Genomic DNA, 16,190 nt, shown 5'->3' on the forward strand with positions numbered 1-16,190 from the left:
AGTCAAGTGACTCAAATCAGTTGAATCCATATTGCCTTCAGGGTCAAAAGCTCAAGTCCCTGACACCACTTACCTCACGCTTGCCTTTCCTTGTCTGGACAGGCAGCCTGACTATTTCTAGAAAGTGCAAGCAACACCAAGGGCTGGGGGATTTGGGCTGAGCGTGAGGTCAAAGCCGACATGACAGAGCAATTAGATAATCAGCTTCTGAAATCAGTGGCTATTAAACATCTGCAGCCCAGACAGCATGGTAAGTGGCATGCAGTGGTGTTGAGGCTCAGGGTCTATTAGCTGAACCAGCAGCTCCTTTCTCCAAAGACAGGCAGTATTTGGGAAGAGCAGATGATCTGCCTTCAGCTCCTCTGCCCCACCATGGCCATTAGGTGTGGCAGGGCAGACAGGTTGTCCTCTGGGCTGGATTTGGACCATGGGTCACAGTGCAGAGCTTTCTGTGTCAGGACAGGGCTTATCTCCATGAATGCATTTAGACTGTTATCATTTGATACAAGCTTAATCAAGTTGGCATTTTAAGGGGTTTTGTTTTTATGGCCCTGCCTGTCATGGAAACAAGCTCAACTAAGAATAAACTAGAGTAAAAGTCAGAAAAAGAGGCAAAAGACCTGTTTTAATCAGTAACTTAAGGAACTCTGCTCATTGGGTCCAGTGTGGAGTTTCTCGGGAGCGAGGCTGGGGAAGACAACTGCAATTGCACAGAGCAGATAAACCCCACATGCACTGCTGACCAGCAGACCTGGCCAGGACCTCAGCGTGGAACCCATTCAGGCTTAAATACTCTCAGACCAGACACACAGGCTTTTTGTTGTTATTGTTATTTGTTATTGTTTTAAAATTAAAATGAATTTTAATTTTTTCTTTTGCTACCAGCTATCAATTTCCTCACTGTCAGTAAGCACTTGTGCAGACCTACAAATGTGGATGGCACTTCACTGACCAGGGAAATTGCTTCCCTGCAGCAATTGCTCAACTTAGGGGGGGTGGGGAGTGAGGGCAAGGGCTTCTTGTGGTGAGATTGCATAGCATGAAAGCTTTGGAGGTGGAAGTGCATACCCTTCTGCACTGCATTGATTTTCACTCTGGCTCTTTTCAAATAGGGCTGGGTGAGTATTTCTGTATTTTTTTTAATTTACTGGAAAACAGCTCATGCTATTAATGAATTTGAGTTCAATTTTGCAAAACTTTAAAATGGGAAAAAAGAAATATGTTGTAAAAACAGTTTCAAAATGTCTTTTTTTTTTTCCCTGTTTTGAAGGAAGCATGAGTGGTTTTGGTTTTCCAGTCCTAGAAAAATATTTGTGTTTTAGTTTATGCAAAATATTTTCTCTCCTGTGTTATCAAGTCAACTGGCCAAATACAAATAACAGGTTCTTTCATCCTTGTTTGTGCAGACAAAGAGACTGTCCTGTCTCTCTGTCATTTTAACCAAGTAATTCTCTTTGCATTTATTCAAATTGATTCTCATCTGTCTCCTATCAGAAGAGCTACTGTGTTCTTTATTGTGTAAATTTCACTGCACTACAAAATAATATTTATCTCTCTTACAAAGACATTATTTAAAGCATCATCTAGAGAAATGATACTCAAGGAACCGAAAGCATTTGTCTATAGAGAGAGTGCATTTGTTTGGTGCAATCAAGGAGACAAGGGTTGCAAAGTGTCATCTCTATGGTGACAGCATTAAGGCCCTTGTTCAGCATGCAGTGTGCTTTCACTTTCAAAAATTTGGGGGTGTTAACACTGGCAGAAGCCCTGTGAGCCAAGAATTACCACTTTGTACAATATGTTTGAAAGCTTTATTTTAATAAGTCTGGGTGTCTTAAACATGCTTGGTTAGAATACCTCAACAGCGTATTTGTGATGTAAAGGAGAGTAAATACAAGCACTGTGTTTTATCTTAACATTTGTTAAAGATCATATGATAAGTCATGAGCTAGAAGTTTTATTTTCCTAATAAATTGTTCTAAAAGCTATTTACTTTAACTTCACTAAGCAGCTTAAATTGTTTTTATTTTAATCTCTGTTGAGAGCAATAGCTGCAGATCAAAAATGAGAGTAGTGAAATTGTTGATGCTTAGATATTTAAGCGAGACCTGGAATCTATGTCTGCTATTGATTTTACATGAAGAAAATGGTTCAGATCCATTTTAGTACCAGAAAAAGCCCACTTGGAAGTATGAAGTAGGCCATAAAATCTATAGACTGTAAAAAAGAAACCCCATTGAATACTGAGAGTTCATTTATTAATAGATAGCTGATAATGGAAAAAACCCTGTACTAGTATGCTGAATTAAACTTTCCTTTGCCGCAGAGGGGGCAGGGAAAGGCAGGAGGGCCTCTGGTCACCTATGCAGAGCTCAGCTTTTGCTGGCCTCTCTCCTGGCCAGAGCTGCAGGATGTCAGGCTGTGGTAGCACATTCTATGCAGCAGCTTCTCCTGTAATTGAGGGAGACCTTACATCTCCCTCGCCTGCTGCTGGGATCCAGCCTGCATGTTGGCCCACAGCAGTGCCCCAGGATGTACCTACTCACATTGGAGAAGTCTTTCCCAAAAGACTGCTGCTTCCTGAGTAAGTACACACAGCTCTGCACAAGGGTACAAATTGCCCCTTAGTTCTCTGCATTGCTGCTTTTTTGGTAAGAACAAAAATAATTCAGGCGCAGGTTGTTAAATTCAGAGAAGCGATATCACAAATACAGTGTATAGATAGGTGTAGCACACATACACCTCTTCATGGAGGTTATTCACATGTGCAAGACATACATGTGAACCCTTGTTTGTGTTTTCCTAACTTGGACTGACACCAGATTCATTTCAGCAGGAAACGTTTTCTGAGTGATGGCAGATGCTAGTCAATACAGCATGGATAGTGCACATCTTCCCTGGACAGACTTTGCAGGGAAATTATCAATGAAGATTCAGAGTTGGACCTACAAAGGTGGTGTACAGCAGGAATGCAAAATGGATGTACAAGGAGGCTTCAGAGGGTCTGAATGCTGCTGACTTTTGTGTCCCTGCATCGCATTAAGTCACAGAGGATCAACCCCTAGAAGTTAAATATTTATCAGTTTTGTACCAGATATCAGTTCCTTTCAGAGAGGTCTGCTGCAGTTAGGTTTCTTATTTTCAGTGGCTAGTTAGCTCAGCCAATTAGCTCCATCAGCTTATTACACTTCTACCTGCAGCTCTTCCTTATCGTGTTACCAAATATATTCCTTTGCTTGTGAGTAGTTGTGAGTGGGGGAAAACAAACAGGGAGAGTTTCTTCTCTTTCTCTTCTCTTCATCCAGCGGAAAGATCAAATAGGAAAGTCTACCCCTCTTACTTGCTCTTCTTCCCCTGGGAAAGGTAGGGGGAGGGGACAATGTCTTGTGTGTTTGGGAAGAGAACACCAGATGCCCATGAGGACCAAAAGGGCAGCTGTTTAGAGCTGATCGCCCTGTGGCTGGTCTTTTCTATTTGGGGGAAGTCCTGGTCAGCTACAAATTCAGTTTATCCCTACAGCTTTCCTTCAAAGGGCTCTAAGAAGCATCAAAGACCCCTTAAGCTCATGAGCAGATATAAGTCAAGGCAAATTTTATAACCGCAGAAAACTGAGGCTGAAACCAGTCTCTGACAGGTTTGTACACACACTTAACCCTGCTCACTTGGTCCGTGGGCCGTGGGTCTTCACTTCCAAATTCACTCCTGCTCTTTAACCAACTTCCTGGGTTACAGCAAATGTTGTACAATGTCCTTTAGCTCCCCAGAATTATTTTTCTTTCCTTTACTTCAGGACCCTGTGCATCTGCTGTTCCATTAATTTTTCTAATCCCAATTATACCACAGTTTTCCAGTTCCCAAGATTCCTTATATCAATTTGCTTTTCCTAGTGGTCTTGCTCTGTCCTTGGGAAGCTTCCTCCCTGCCAAGCAGGCTCATTTGCTCCCAGGAGAGACCAATTTCCCTTCCCCTCACTGTGTCCACTTAAAGAATTATGTCTGTTTTCAACGTGGTGTATAACAGGAAAAATTCATGAATAACTTAAATACTTCTTCTGTTTTTGGTGTTTTGAAGGGTATACTTGGATGGATATAGAGTGTTCAATGTAGACATGCTGCAGCATGTTGTAAGAGCACCTTAACTATTGAAAAAGCTTGTTTAAGAAAAAGAAATTGTAGTATATTGTCATACACCCCTAAATAAATCAAAATCCTAGCCTATTTTGGGCTTCTAAAACTACTATAAAAATATAAATATAAAAATAAAAGTAACAATGTTAAATATAGCCATATAATCACATGTGAATTTGCATGCACGTGTGTAAGAAAAAATGTGGCATATGTCTTATCCACATATATACATTTAAATTATTTCAGGAACCAAGCTGTAGAACTTTTTATTTATTATAACCTATTGCAAATATGAATTCAGCTGTAACTAGAGGTGTAAGAGGTTCAAAATAAAGACTAGGACAAGTGGAAAGGGGAACAAATTTTGTCTGTCTGAAGCCTGTTATCTACTTCTGCACCCCATGTTCTGCATCAGGCTGACTAACATGCAGGTTTGCATAATTACCAGGGTCTGTAAGCATCTGTGAGCATACAAACCCTGTGGGATTCTGGTCACACAGAGGCTGCAAACCTGATGCTTTGTGTGTCTCTGCAGTGTTTGGGAATCATCCAGGCGGGATCATTCATGGCTCATATCACATTAGACCTCGCTTCCTCATGCAGCTCCTGCTGCATCTCTGTCTGCTCTAGTCATGTGGGAAAATGCAGCCACTCAGCCCCCTTGAAAGCAGACATTGTATTGTGCCATGTAGCTTGCTTCACTTTTTAATCTATCAGCTGTATTCTCTCTTGTTCCTTCCTTAGTCCTTGATTGATCTTGGCCATAAGGATGATTCAGAGTGAAACTGCAAAGCAGAGCAAAACCTTTTTTCTGCCTTCTGCAACTCAGGTAATTTCATAGACAAAGTGTTTCTCACCTTAATCTGTGCTCCACTCTAGAAATGTTTGCTGGTAAAGTTGCTGAGTTTCCTCACACACCACCCACTTTTACCAGGGTAGTGATGTCTGTGAGGGGACACACATGAAGGGTGGGGGCTGGGCACCACAAATGGTCAGCACTGCAGGTGCTGCCTATAGTTGGAGATGTCATTCCTGTGGAGGGAGTATGTTCAGGCCTCCTTGTTCTGTAGTCATGTATAGCATCTGGGCCTAAAGACAGTGAAGTCAGAGAAACTCACTATTTAAATTATTTTTGCTACTAACTTGTTTTAGCATGCTTTATTTTCATTTATCTTACTTATAAAGCAACAGTTTTATATAGCTGTTCCACTTTGCACAAACCTTGTAGTTGTTACACCTTTTGTTAGAGTGCATCTCCAGCAGTGGGGGTTATATAATCCTTTTTCCTGCTGTAAAAATCTGGCTATTGAAAAGGTGGCATGCCATGAAACAAAATTAGTCTCCTGGTAAAAAGCAACTTTTTGTCTTTTTTGATTGGGTGCCTACCTGTTAAAATGGTGCTTTCAGTTTTATTTATATAAATTTGTTCAGGAAATGAATATGTATTGGCCAAAGATGTGAATTTAAAGGGGCTTTGGTTTAATAAATTAGATTCTATGATTTTATTCTAATCCACAATTAAAATGGCTTTAATTCAGTTGAGTTTATCTCAATGTCAATTTAAAATATTGAATACAAAGTCACTTTGAATAACAAAACCCAGGGATTTTAAGAGACTTTTCATGTCATCCAGAGGTGTGTCTACAAGGAATTTTGTGCAGAGTTATGGAAAGGTCTGGATTTATGGAATGAGATGTTGTTGTGGCCGATCAGGTGCACACCCAGAAGGCGCAGTGTAGGAACAGCAAAATGAAGCTGTACCCATTGCTGGTGGGACATCTGGCTGGAAAACCTCACAACTCCCACCCAGCCTGAGCACCTGAGTTTCCTTAGGCTGGAGGGTGAGGCACAGAGCTGACCTCAGAGTTTCACTCCTGCTCAGGTTCACCAGCAGCCTCAGCAGCACTGCCTCATGGTCATTGAAGCACAGGCAATGTATCTTTGCAAGGAGCCCTGTGCTCTTATGGGCTGTATGGACCAAATATAAATGAGTAAATCAGGTCTTTTCTTCAGCAAGACAGAGAGATAGAAGCTTAACCTGAAGGCTGGTGATTGCGAGGTGTGTCTGCCCTGTGCTTACAGGACAAGGGTGTTATGGGAACTCATCAATCACCAAAGTCTGTGTAGCATCAATTTGCAGCCTGAGATTAGTATTGATATTTTTACTGCCAAAACTGAGGGCTGTTAGAGCTTGACGGCACATGAGGGCAGAGTTTTGCCTTAATGGCTATTACAAAGCGCTTGGATAATAGCTTCAAAAGAGATATCCCAAATTTAGTATGACCAAATTGTTCAGATCATGATTGTCTGAGAGGCACACTCTTGTTACCATTCCCATCATCACCTCTATAACTGTGACTTTTTAATGATTCAGCCTTTGAATATAATTTAGCCAGACAAACCCCACACAGGTTTCCAGCTGAAGAGGAAATATTTGTCATCCATGTTTGTGACAAAAATGTAAAGTCCTAGAAATATTACATCATTATAGTGGAAGACAGGTCTTTCTTTGGACAACAACCAGAGTTCCTTCTGCACTGCCCTAAAGCTTTGTCACACAGAGAGAATGTAAAGCATAGATTAGGGTCAGGCCTCTGAAAAAGCCACAAGCCACGTTTTTAGTTAAAAGGAAAAGCATTAGAAGTGTGCTGACAAAGTCTCCTACTGCAGCAGCAGCTGATGATGCCAGATTACTTCATTGCTGCTATAGATTTAAATCAGTTCCCTGCTGGTCTACTGATATTTATGCTATTGCTTTAGGTGATACAGCTGTATTGATCCAGACTGAGGTTGAAAAAAAAATTATCCTCCAAACTATCATAGTTATCACAAAATAAAAACAAAAGTGCAAAACACTTTTGTGAGATTTCACATGGAGATGTTCTTGAAAATGGGTGAAGCAAAATAGGAACAGATAGGAACTTTTTTTATGAAGTATTTTGGAACCAGAATAGTTTCTAAGTTTCAGAGTTAATCATACTGAATTTTCAAGTATAGATAATACTTGACTCCTACGCCTAGGCGAGAGCTTAATTTCCAAGCCTTATGTTTTCTCATGATGTATATTAACTGAAAATTAATCACTGTCTGCAGAGACAATTGAAACAAAGATCACTCCAGCACAGTTCAAAGTCAGACCAGCCTCTCAGTGAAGGTTGACAATTTGCTTTGACTGTGTTGCATTAACGGGGAATGACACCTTTTAAAGATGGATTCAGTCCTATTCAGCATGGGGCTAAAATTTAAGTATAGGTAGTCCATGCAATGCTTCCTTTAACATCATATCCATATTTCCGGCATCCTGTAATCAGCAGCTGAGCTTTGAGGAGCTCAGGTACTACCTGAGTCCACTTCTCTGAGTTAATAGCTAAAGCACAGTGTGGTTCCAAGGCCTCTTCATTAAGGGGTCCTGCTAATTTATAGCATTTTTCAGTGTTATTTAGAGATTGTGGGGAAATCTTCCTAAGATTGTTTCACTAATCCAGTTTACAGCACAGCCTCAGAACAGTCACACCGGCACAAGTGCAGAGGCAGTGAACTGTGCCATAGGTGCAATAACAAAATCCAGGAGCCTCTAAAACCAACCTTACTGCCAGAGAAAATACAGCTTGGATTTGTGTCCTGATTTTTCCATCAGGTCTATTATTTTTCAGCTCCATAGTCTGGACTGTCCTGTAGCTGTACATTCACCTTTTCAGAGAAGAATCCACACTAATTACATGTGTTACTTTTCTGTCTGGGCTTCAGAAGAAACAATGTATTTGAATAATTGGTAGAAATTGAATTGTAATTTAATAGAAAGCCAAGCAGTCTCCCAGTGCTTCCCACTGTGTGATTAACATTCTGTAAGGAATTCCCTCATGTTTGTTGTACAGAAAGCAAAGTTTAGACTTTTGTTGTTCCTTGTAGAAGGAAGGGAAAGGGTAAACAAAGGAAATTAATTATAAATGTTCCATTAATAAGGGCGAAGATAGAATATATCTGTCATTGGGAAAAACCCTGGCTTGATTCCCAAGGGACTGACTGCCTCTCAACAGTTTTGGCTTAGCAAAGGCGTTTGAGCGGGCTATTCTCGGTCAGATAAAGAGAGGCAGTGCTGGCAGCTCACGCACTGTGCAGACTTGAAATCTCTGCAGTATGCTCCCTAGCTGGGTCCAGATGCACTGATTCTCCAGGCACAGTGAAGGACATATTTATTTGATCAAGCTTTTGGAGAAAGCTGTGGGTATATTCCCAGAATGATGAATGGGGGAAGAGATGATAGTAAGAATGACAGTTATTTCGGTAACACTGACACTGGTTTTCCTTTTGTTTCACTGTTACTCCTGAAATATTAATTATAAGCTAGGACATTAAATTTTATTTATACTAATGTAAATAAATAATCATGTAAATCTGAGAAGTCTTATTCCCCAGCATGCACATATGCTGAGAGGGCATATTTAAAAGCACAGAACCAAATCATTGCTAAAAACAGAGCCACTGCTTAAATTTACAACACCCTTTAGGGAATCTACTATTCCCTCAACAACAACAGAAATAGTTCATTCTATTGGCCAAATAGTAACTTCCAGATGGTGTTAATGTGACCAGTTGAAGCTGGTGGTAAGGATTGCTACTCGTGGTGAATATAGTTGTGCATGCTTTGTGTAAAGTTTCAGAGAATAAAGGCCAAAATTGGCCTTGTCACTCTGTGATGAACATTTTAAACCTAACTTAAACCATATAAATATATAGCAAATACCATGAGTTGCACTTGGTATTTCTCTGATTAACTCTTTTCAAATTAATTCCATGTGTGGACTTTTCTTTTTCTGGAGTTCCTTGTTCCAGTTTAACTGCAACATCCCGATTGCTTTCCAGTATAAAATGGCCACAGCTGGTGTTATCTAGCAATAGCTATTTCATGATGGCTTAATGAAAAGCATAAGCAGGCCCTAGACATGTGTTTACAACAGAACCTATTAATTTCCACACAAGCTGAAGGTACTCTGTGATTTTGCAGGAAGAGTGAGCTGCTCAGAAAACAGAGCCCCAGGACTTGTGATTCTAAATCACTGATAAGAAGGTTTTCTATTATGTTTTAAAACTGCTAAGTCAAGCCGGACAAAGTGCTAAATATTAGGGTTTGAACAAAAAATAAAGAAATAATGAAAAGCTGTTCTTCTCTTACAGACTATAATTTCAAGCGTTGCTACAAATACAAATACATCTTTCCACTCACCAGGGACCGCATAGGCACCAACAGTTCCCGCATCTCTCGGCTGTTTTTTTCCTTTGCTTTTTGCCTATCTTTAGAGAAAAAGATACCCAGGGTATCTCAGCCTCCTGAATAAACCCCTGCGGTCACGGTGTTCAGCTGCTTGGTGTGGCAATCCCCCCTCTGAGAACGACCCGGAGGCTGTCATCTAACAAGAGGCACCAGTGCTGGATGGGATGCCAGGTGCCATTTCCGTGCAGCAGGGCCAGTTCCAGCCCCTCCACCTGCCTACCTGGGGGTGCCAAGGACACTGAAACGACTGCTTCTCAACCACCTGGTAAAATGTTTTGTGGGTTTTTTCCGGTTTATTTTTAACACAGATCAGTTCACTGATCTCATTTTCCATGTGGCCTCAGGGGGTGCCTTGGGAAGAAACAGTTGTGCCAAAGCAAACAGTGTGAGATGGGAACAAGTGGCTGAAGGTCAGCAGTGCTGAGCTGACGCTGTCCCGAGGAGCGCTGCAGCCAGGGCACTGCTCCCACCCGGCACGCACAGAGAGATGAATGCCTTGGGGGCCCTGCGGGCACTGCCAGGGGCTGCAGCAGCCCGCAGATGAAGGCTGCTGCAGAAGGATGGTTTGAGGGTTACAGTATAATCCTTCTGGAGGCTCTGACATCACAAATCAGTTGTGGCACTTGCATAGAGCAAGGTAGTTCAGGCTAGTGTATAGTCAGGGCTCTTCTTTAGCACTTTCCTTTTCTACATGTATGTTATGAAGACAGAAATAATGGGGCCCTTAAAACACAAGAAGTGTTCTTTTAACACCCCAGTTAGATATCTTAGAAAGGTAACATGTATCACCTGCACTGTACTTCAAGTAGTATTTAACTCTGCTTTTATTAGCTTATCATTATTTTCCTAAATTTCATTAAGAGCCTGAGGTTGGAAAAGTGCACACGAAATAAAAACAAGCTCTACCTTCCTGTCAGCTGCTAACAGTCTTTCAGGCAGTTAATCAGGATCCTCTATGAGAATAACAGAAATGATATAGTGAATAAGTCCTGCTTGGTCAGGTTTATTACTTAGTTTACCATCTTTGCTTCCTTGAGAAGATGGTTTCTGAGGCTATATGAGAAGGTCAAGCCCCTTTTGACCTTAGGGTTGTCAGTTGGATCTGGAGATCAGTAGAAATTCTAGGACACAGCTGTGGAGGTGTGTGAGTGCATTATTTTTTTAAAAATGGGATCATGACTAGGGAGTCATATATTTTGTTGCAATCAGAACCAAGAAGCTTACAGATACTATTACATAAATAAATCCCATTTTATTTTTAAGGAATTATTTAAGGGATTTAAAAATGTAATCTTCTTATCTTTAAACCACTGGAAATGGAACAGTAAGCATAGGCCTATCTGGAATACTGGGAACTTTGAACATAGATGTTTGGTTCTTTATCTAAAGAGTCCTATGCTGCATATGAATAATATGCTAATTAGGAACCAGTCTGCTAACTTGTAAATCTGCAATAACACACTTGCTTCACTGCATGCAACAGAACTCTATAAATAATGAGGTGAATTTTACTTTTCCTTTTACAAGGTATCAGTGTCACTAATAGCAAGCTGTGCGTTCTCGATTAGCGATCGTGTTGCTGAGATTAAGTTACTTCTGGTGCTTTAAAAATAACCTTGACTATTCCTCTTGTCTCAGAATTGCCTGGCACAAATCTTTCACAGGAGCTATGCCTGTGTCACACAATACTGTGGTGACATTATTGGATTAAAGACAGTCAGCAAGAAGGGTCCAAAGCACTTTCCAAGATAAGTTTCTCAGGAAAAGTGCTTTCTACAGAAAACCTATGCTCCTAAGAGAGTGTAATCCACCATCTAGTGAGAATAACAGCAGCCTTACTGTGACATTAGATAGAAAGCAGGGTAAAAAAGCCCTTTGGTAGGAAAACCTCTTAGGACAGCATGCAGCACAGTAGTTGGATTGAAATAAGGTTATCCAGCTTGACACTTTTCTGAAGCTTGCTCAATTTTTTTAATGGTGTTAACAATGCTGCAGTAGAGTTCAGTAGGTAAATTGACAGGCTGTTTTGATCTCTGGGTACTACTTATACAACTTACACCCTGCAATTTTACCACTGTGGGCTCCTTCTGACAAGAAGTGGGGACAGTATCATATAGGCTTTTAGTGAACAGACAATTCAGCATAACCTCCAGATATTGTGCCACTGAATATGTGGGTGCTACACCTCTATCTTATCACACCTATATCGTGTGCAGTTCTGATTCCCCAGTCTTACCAATCTCATTAAATGATCTGTTAAAAGGAGGAAAGATCCAGAGGGGGGTTGATGTGGATATACTTGTCTAGCTGGGCCATCCTGCTAATCTTAACAACTGAGAAGTAGCAGTAATCTAGAATCAAAATTCAATGTATTTAATTTCATTTTTTTTCAGGAAGTTGAATGTTATGAAAATGTTATGTTATCTCTCAGCAATGACTGAAAAGGGTGTGGTAGAGAGACGTTAAATAATGACTTTTCTGAAGATCAATAAGGAGCAGTTGCAATGTTTCGTAAGCAAAACCTAGAATTAAATTCCTAGAAACATATTTAAATACCAAAGAGAATTCTTTTTTTCACACAGTTCGTAGCTAAATTAAATCACCTTTTGGCACAAAGAAGTTGCAAGGTAGAAACCTGTGAATGAGATTTAAGAGCAATTCTGGCAAGGATATTAGATGATATCAATTCTTAATCTGACCCCAAACTGCAGGTTTTATGTTTCTGTGACTTGTCCCTCAGTAGTGGAAGCTACTGCTGTGCGTAGCTTGAGGAGCACATACTGATACGTTCAGTGCCACTGGAGCACATATACTGTATTACAACTCAGTTTATACTATCCAGATATTGATTGTAGTATTTTGGTATTTAAGACAGAAATAGAATATTGAAGTACAATTTGTAAAATTCTTGTTTAATTTTACAAGATATAAGTGCACTGAACGTATCAGTCTCCAAATAAAATCATTATTAGCATGAGTCTATACACAGACCATCACTATAATATAAAGCAGTTTCCAAAACACATACAAATGCTTTTAATAAAGGTACATATTTTGTTAGCCCATCAATTTATTCTGGGTTCTGCTCTTTTACACTTGTACATTTGAAATTCAAATGGAACTGTAGTAGGATAACACCTCTGAAGCTGCTTTTAACTAGAAACACTGAGAAATCCTTGCTGATGCCCAGCAGGAGGTTTTCATTCAGCCCCTGGAGCAGAACCTCATTTTCTCCTTGAGCACTGCCAGGGCTTTTTCTTCAATATGGAAGTGCAGGGCACATTTTAAGTAATGAGTGAGAACTGCTGGGCAAGGCATAAAAGCTTCCACGTTGAAAAAGCATCCAGTTCATGTTACTGTCCCTAGGTGTGCATGCCTTTATGTGCCTAGCACACAATAAATAATCCCTTGTGGCTGAAAAATACCCAGATACTTGATACAAAAAACACAAACATCAAAATTATCCTTTTTTCTTTTTAGGACATCAGACTGTCCAGTGAACAGGCTGTGGTACCATTTTAACATACACTTCGTGTCACTGCCTCATCTTAACCTTCCTGCCTCCAAGTGAGGCTCACATCTGTTTCCCTGCATTTAATAAGTCTGCTGGAGACTGCCTCCTTACAATTAAATTATTTATCTTCAGGAAACTGGAGTTGTAGAGACCCTGACTTCCTGGGTTTCAGCTGCTTCTTTGCTGCTTCAGGGGATCTGTCTGAAAAGGTGGATCCTGGGCAGCACCTGTGGCTCTTCAGGGTCTTCCACTCCATGAAAGTGATCTGGTCTTTTTCTAGAGTTACTTTTTCTGTGGTTCACTGAGTAATTTTGTTGAGATTTGGTATTTGGTTTTTTTTGGTGCTGGCAAAAGATATGGAACAAAGGAGCCCCAAACAAAAATCTGTCTGGCATGCCTGTCAGAGATGCCTTGATTTCTGCCAATCGTCCAGCTGCTGGTTCCATCTGTTGTCTCCTGATTTCTTTTTCACTTGTAACCACCTTAGGGCACAAGCCCATTTCTATGTCTGCGAATCTAAAGGGACTGGAATGGCACAATACAAAATCCTCAATGCTTCAGCAATACTACATTTAATATTAAAAATGCTCAGCAAGAGATTTCCAGTATATTTCCAACCACATCTGAAATCAACTTCTAATCAATGGATAATCAAGGATGTCAGTGTTCCTCACACTCTAGTTAAACATATGTGGCAGCTCTGGTTTTTGTACTGAAGCTCTTTATTGTCACGTTAATAGTCTTCCGCAAACATCCCTACGGGGCAGTTTCAGAGCATTTGATTGGCAATGCCTGTCTGTGCATGCCCACTGGCACATGCTGATCTTCTGAGTAAGAACTGAGCTGGTGGACACTGGCTTTGAATCACCAAGGGTTACTCATTCATCAGCATTTTGCTGCTGTCTTCTCTTGACCCTCCAGCTGCTCCTCCCAGTGTGACTTGCCTCAGTCTGTCTTCCTCTTCCCAGTGTGGTCTCCCATTTTCACTCCTCCTCCCTTTACTTTCCCACAAGCCAGATTTTTTCGTGCTCTGTCATGCCGGGCTGCGAGTGCACCCAGCCTCTGCCAGGCACCACCAGGGCCTGGGCACAGCCTCCTGTTGTCATCTGCAGTGGTAATCTGCAATGCTGTGCTGGGCTACAGCACACACAGGCAGGTTCAAATGCTGGCTTCATCCTCAAGCCCTTGTCTTAATGAAAAAGTGCAGCCACTGACGAGAGTGCAGTTGAAGAGGTGTTATACTTACACAAGCGATGCCGTGCTTGTTAGGTGTGCTTATGTTGGTACCGATTTTCATACAAGAAGGGGGATAACCTTCATTTTGGTGTCTGTGTTTATGCTTTGCAAACTTCTTCCACAATTGGTGGTACATTTCTCATTCTGAAAGTAAAAGATCACCCTTCTAGTTGGCATGCTTGTATTTTGTGTAGAAAAGCCTAGTAAGTCACAGAAAGATAGAAGATGGGAAAATAAAACTGCTGTGTCATTGTACTGCTGATTAAATCACATGATTTCAAAAATCTCAGCAGCAACAAGAACAGCAATGTCAGTAAAAAACATTGCAGAAGTTCATGCAGTTTTGAGGCAGCCACATGGTGGACATGAGGGCTTCCTCAGGCTTAACAAATAAGCTGACTTGCTGGAGAGGTCTGTTTCAGAGATGGAGGGAGATATGAGACTACTGCAGCTGCAGCACATGGTCTGCTTTTTCTGTGTAGGCTTGGGTGTTTATTTTATTTTTAAAGAGTTTCAAAATGAACAACATATATCCACACCTAGGTGAATAGTTTTGTTTCAGACCACAGTGTGGCATCTCAATTTCAGCTGCAAAGACTTTGGCCCAAGATGCCAGGCCCTGGACTAGAACAGCTGAGATGTGGACATGTGCTCTTTTGCCATCCCTGCTGTGGAGAGGGGGAGGTCAGGAAATCAAATGCTGGCATTAGTAACACAATACACCACAGTAGGAAAATTCGCCAGGGCTCATCTGTTGGATCATGAACACTTCTGAGACCGTATTCAAAGTCTTTTGCTTTGGTGTGGGGTTTGGGGTTTTTTAATTTGGTTTGGTTCCTTGGGTTTTTTTATTTCTATTTTCAGTGGACTGAGCTCCTCTATGGATTTCACTCCAGGGAGCCATGGAAGAGCTGGCCTGTTCTCCGTGGGCTCATGGAGCAAACTGCAGGAAGACATTACAAGGACTAACAGAACTCTGAAGTAGATGACCTGCAGCCACATTAATTATTGATCATGTTAGCAGTTGATGAGATGTGCTAAATTGATCTGTGGAAAGATAATGTGAATTAAAAGCCACTTAAATATTTAGTTTTGGGCTCTTTCTATATGGCAGGAATTTGAATGAAAGGCTACACAGGAGTCATGACTGGAATTAGCTTTTCAGTAAAGACAAGCTGTCAGAATAAAAGGTACTATCTAAATGTAAATCATTATTCATTAGAGGAGGAATCTCTTGCAGGTAAACATTTTAATGGAGGACTGGAAATCTTTCCACACAAAATTCTCTAAAGGTAGGATGATAGATTAAGATTTTCTTGTTATTAGTTTAATTCCTCCATATTTTACTTTAATTAAACATTGCTGCATCTGAGGTAGTGCATGAAGTGCTGTAGGGAAAAAGAGACTAAAAGCCTGTAGGAAGTGAAGGAGGACTATTGGCTGAAACTCCATATGTTTGTTGCAGCATTGCAATGCTGTACAGCTGGAGCACAGCTTGAGTGAAATGAATCCGTAGATGACTGGTGAGAGGAAGTAAGGGGGCTAATTCTGACATTGGATACATATATGTGTGTATATATATATATCAGGCAGAAGAATTTGCTGATGACTCTGCACAGGGGCTTGTAACAGAAGGGAGCCAGTGCCCTGAGCTAAAGTGCCTTTGCCAGTGAGATAAGTCCCACTGAAGAAAAAGGTTGGCAACACTCCATCTGAAGAAGAGCTGCTCAGATCCCCTCAGGATGCTCGGATCCTACTGCATTGCCTCACAAAATATTTTTAAAGACTTTATGATACCATTAATAGAGTTTTGAAGGTTGACACACATTCTTGGTTGGTTTAGGTGCTGCAGTTCCAAATAAATCCTTCCCTGGCTTCTCCCAACCTCTCTACAAAGAAACATCCTTAATGTAAAGCAGGCTTGGTCCTGAAGTAGAAATGTGTTTTATTTCAGCAGTTTAGTGCAAACAGGCTTGAGTTACCTTTAGTGAGAAGAGGAGGCTCCTGCCTACTGTAGTTTCTTCCTTACAGTTTGTCTCAC

At 40.9% G+C, this 16,190-nt stretch overlaps 1 long non-coding RNA gene across 2 annotated transcripts in view; it reads left to right on the top strand.

Moving 5' to 3' along the window:
- The first annotated feature begins 4,875 nt into the window (after positions 1 to 4,875).
- The window catches only part of LOC116444672, a 21,676-nt gene continuing 10,361 nt past the window's right edge, over positions 4,876 to 16,190 (top strand). For both annotated transcript variants that reach the window (XR_004240438.1, XR_004240437.1), the window contains exons 1-2: positions 4,876 to 4,956; positions 9,426 to 9,664. This is a non-coding gene — a long non-coding RNA (uncharacterized LOC116444672). The remainder of the gene's footprint in view (positions 4,957 to 9,425; positions 9,665 to 16,190) is intronic.

Source organism: Corvus moneduloides, chromosome 5 (genome assembly GCF_009650955.1).
Source record: "Corvus moneduloides isolate bCorMon1 chromosome 5, bCorMon1.pri, whole genome shotgun sequence".
Classification (NCBI taxonomy): Eukaryota; Metazoa; Chordata; class Aves; order Passeriformes; family Corvidae; genus Corvus; species Corvus moneduloides.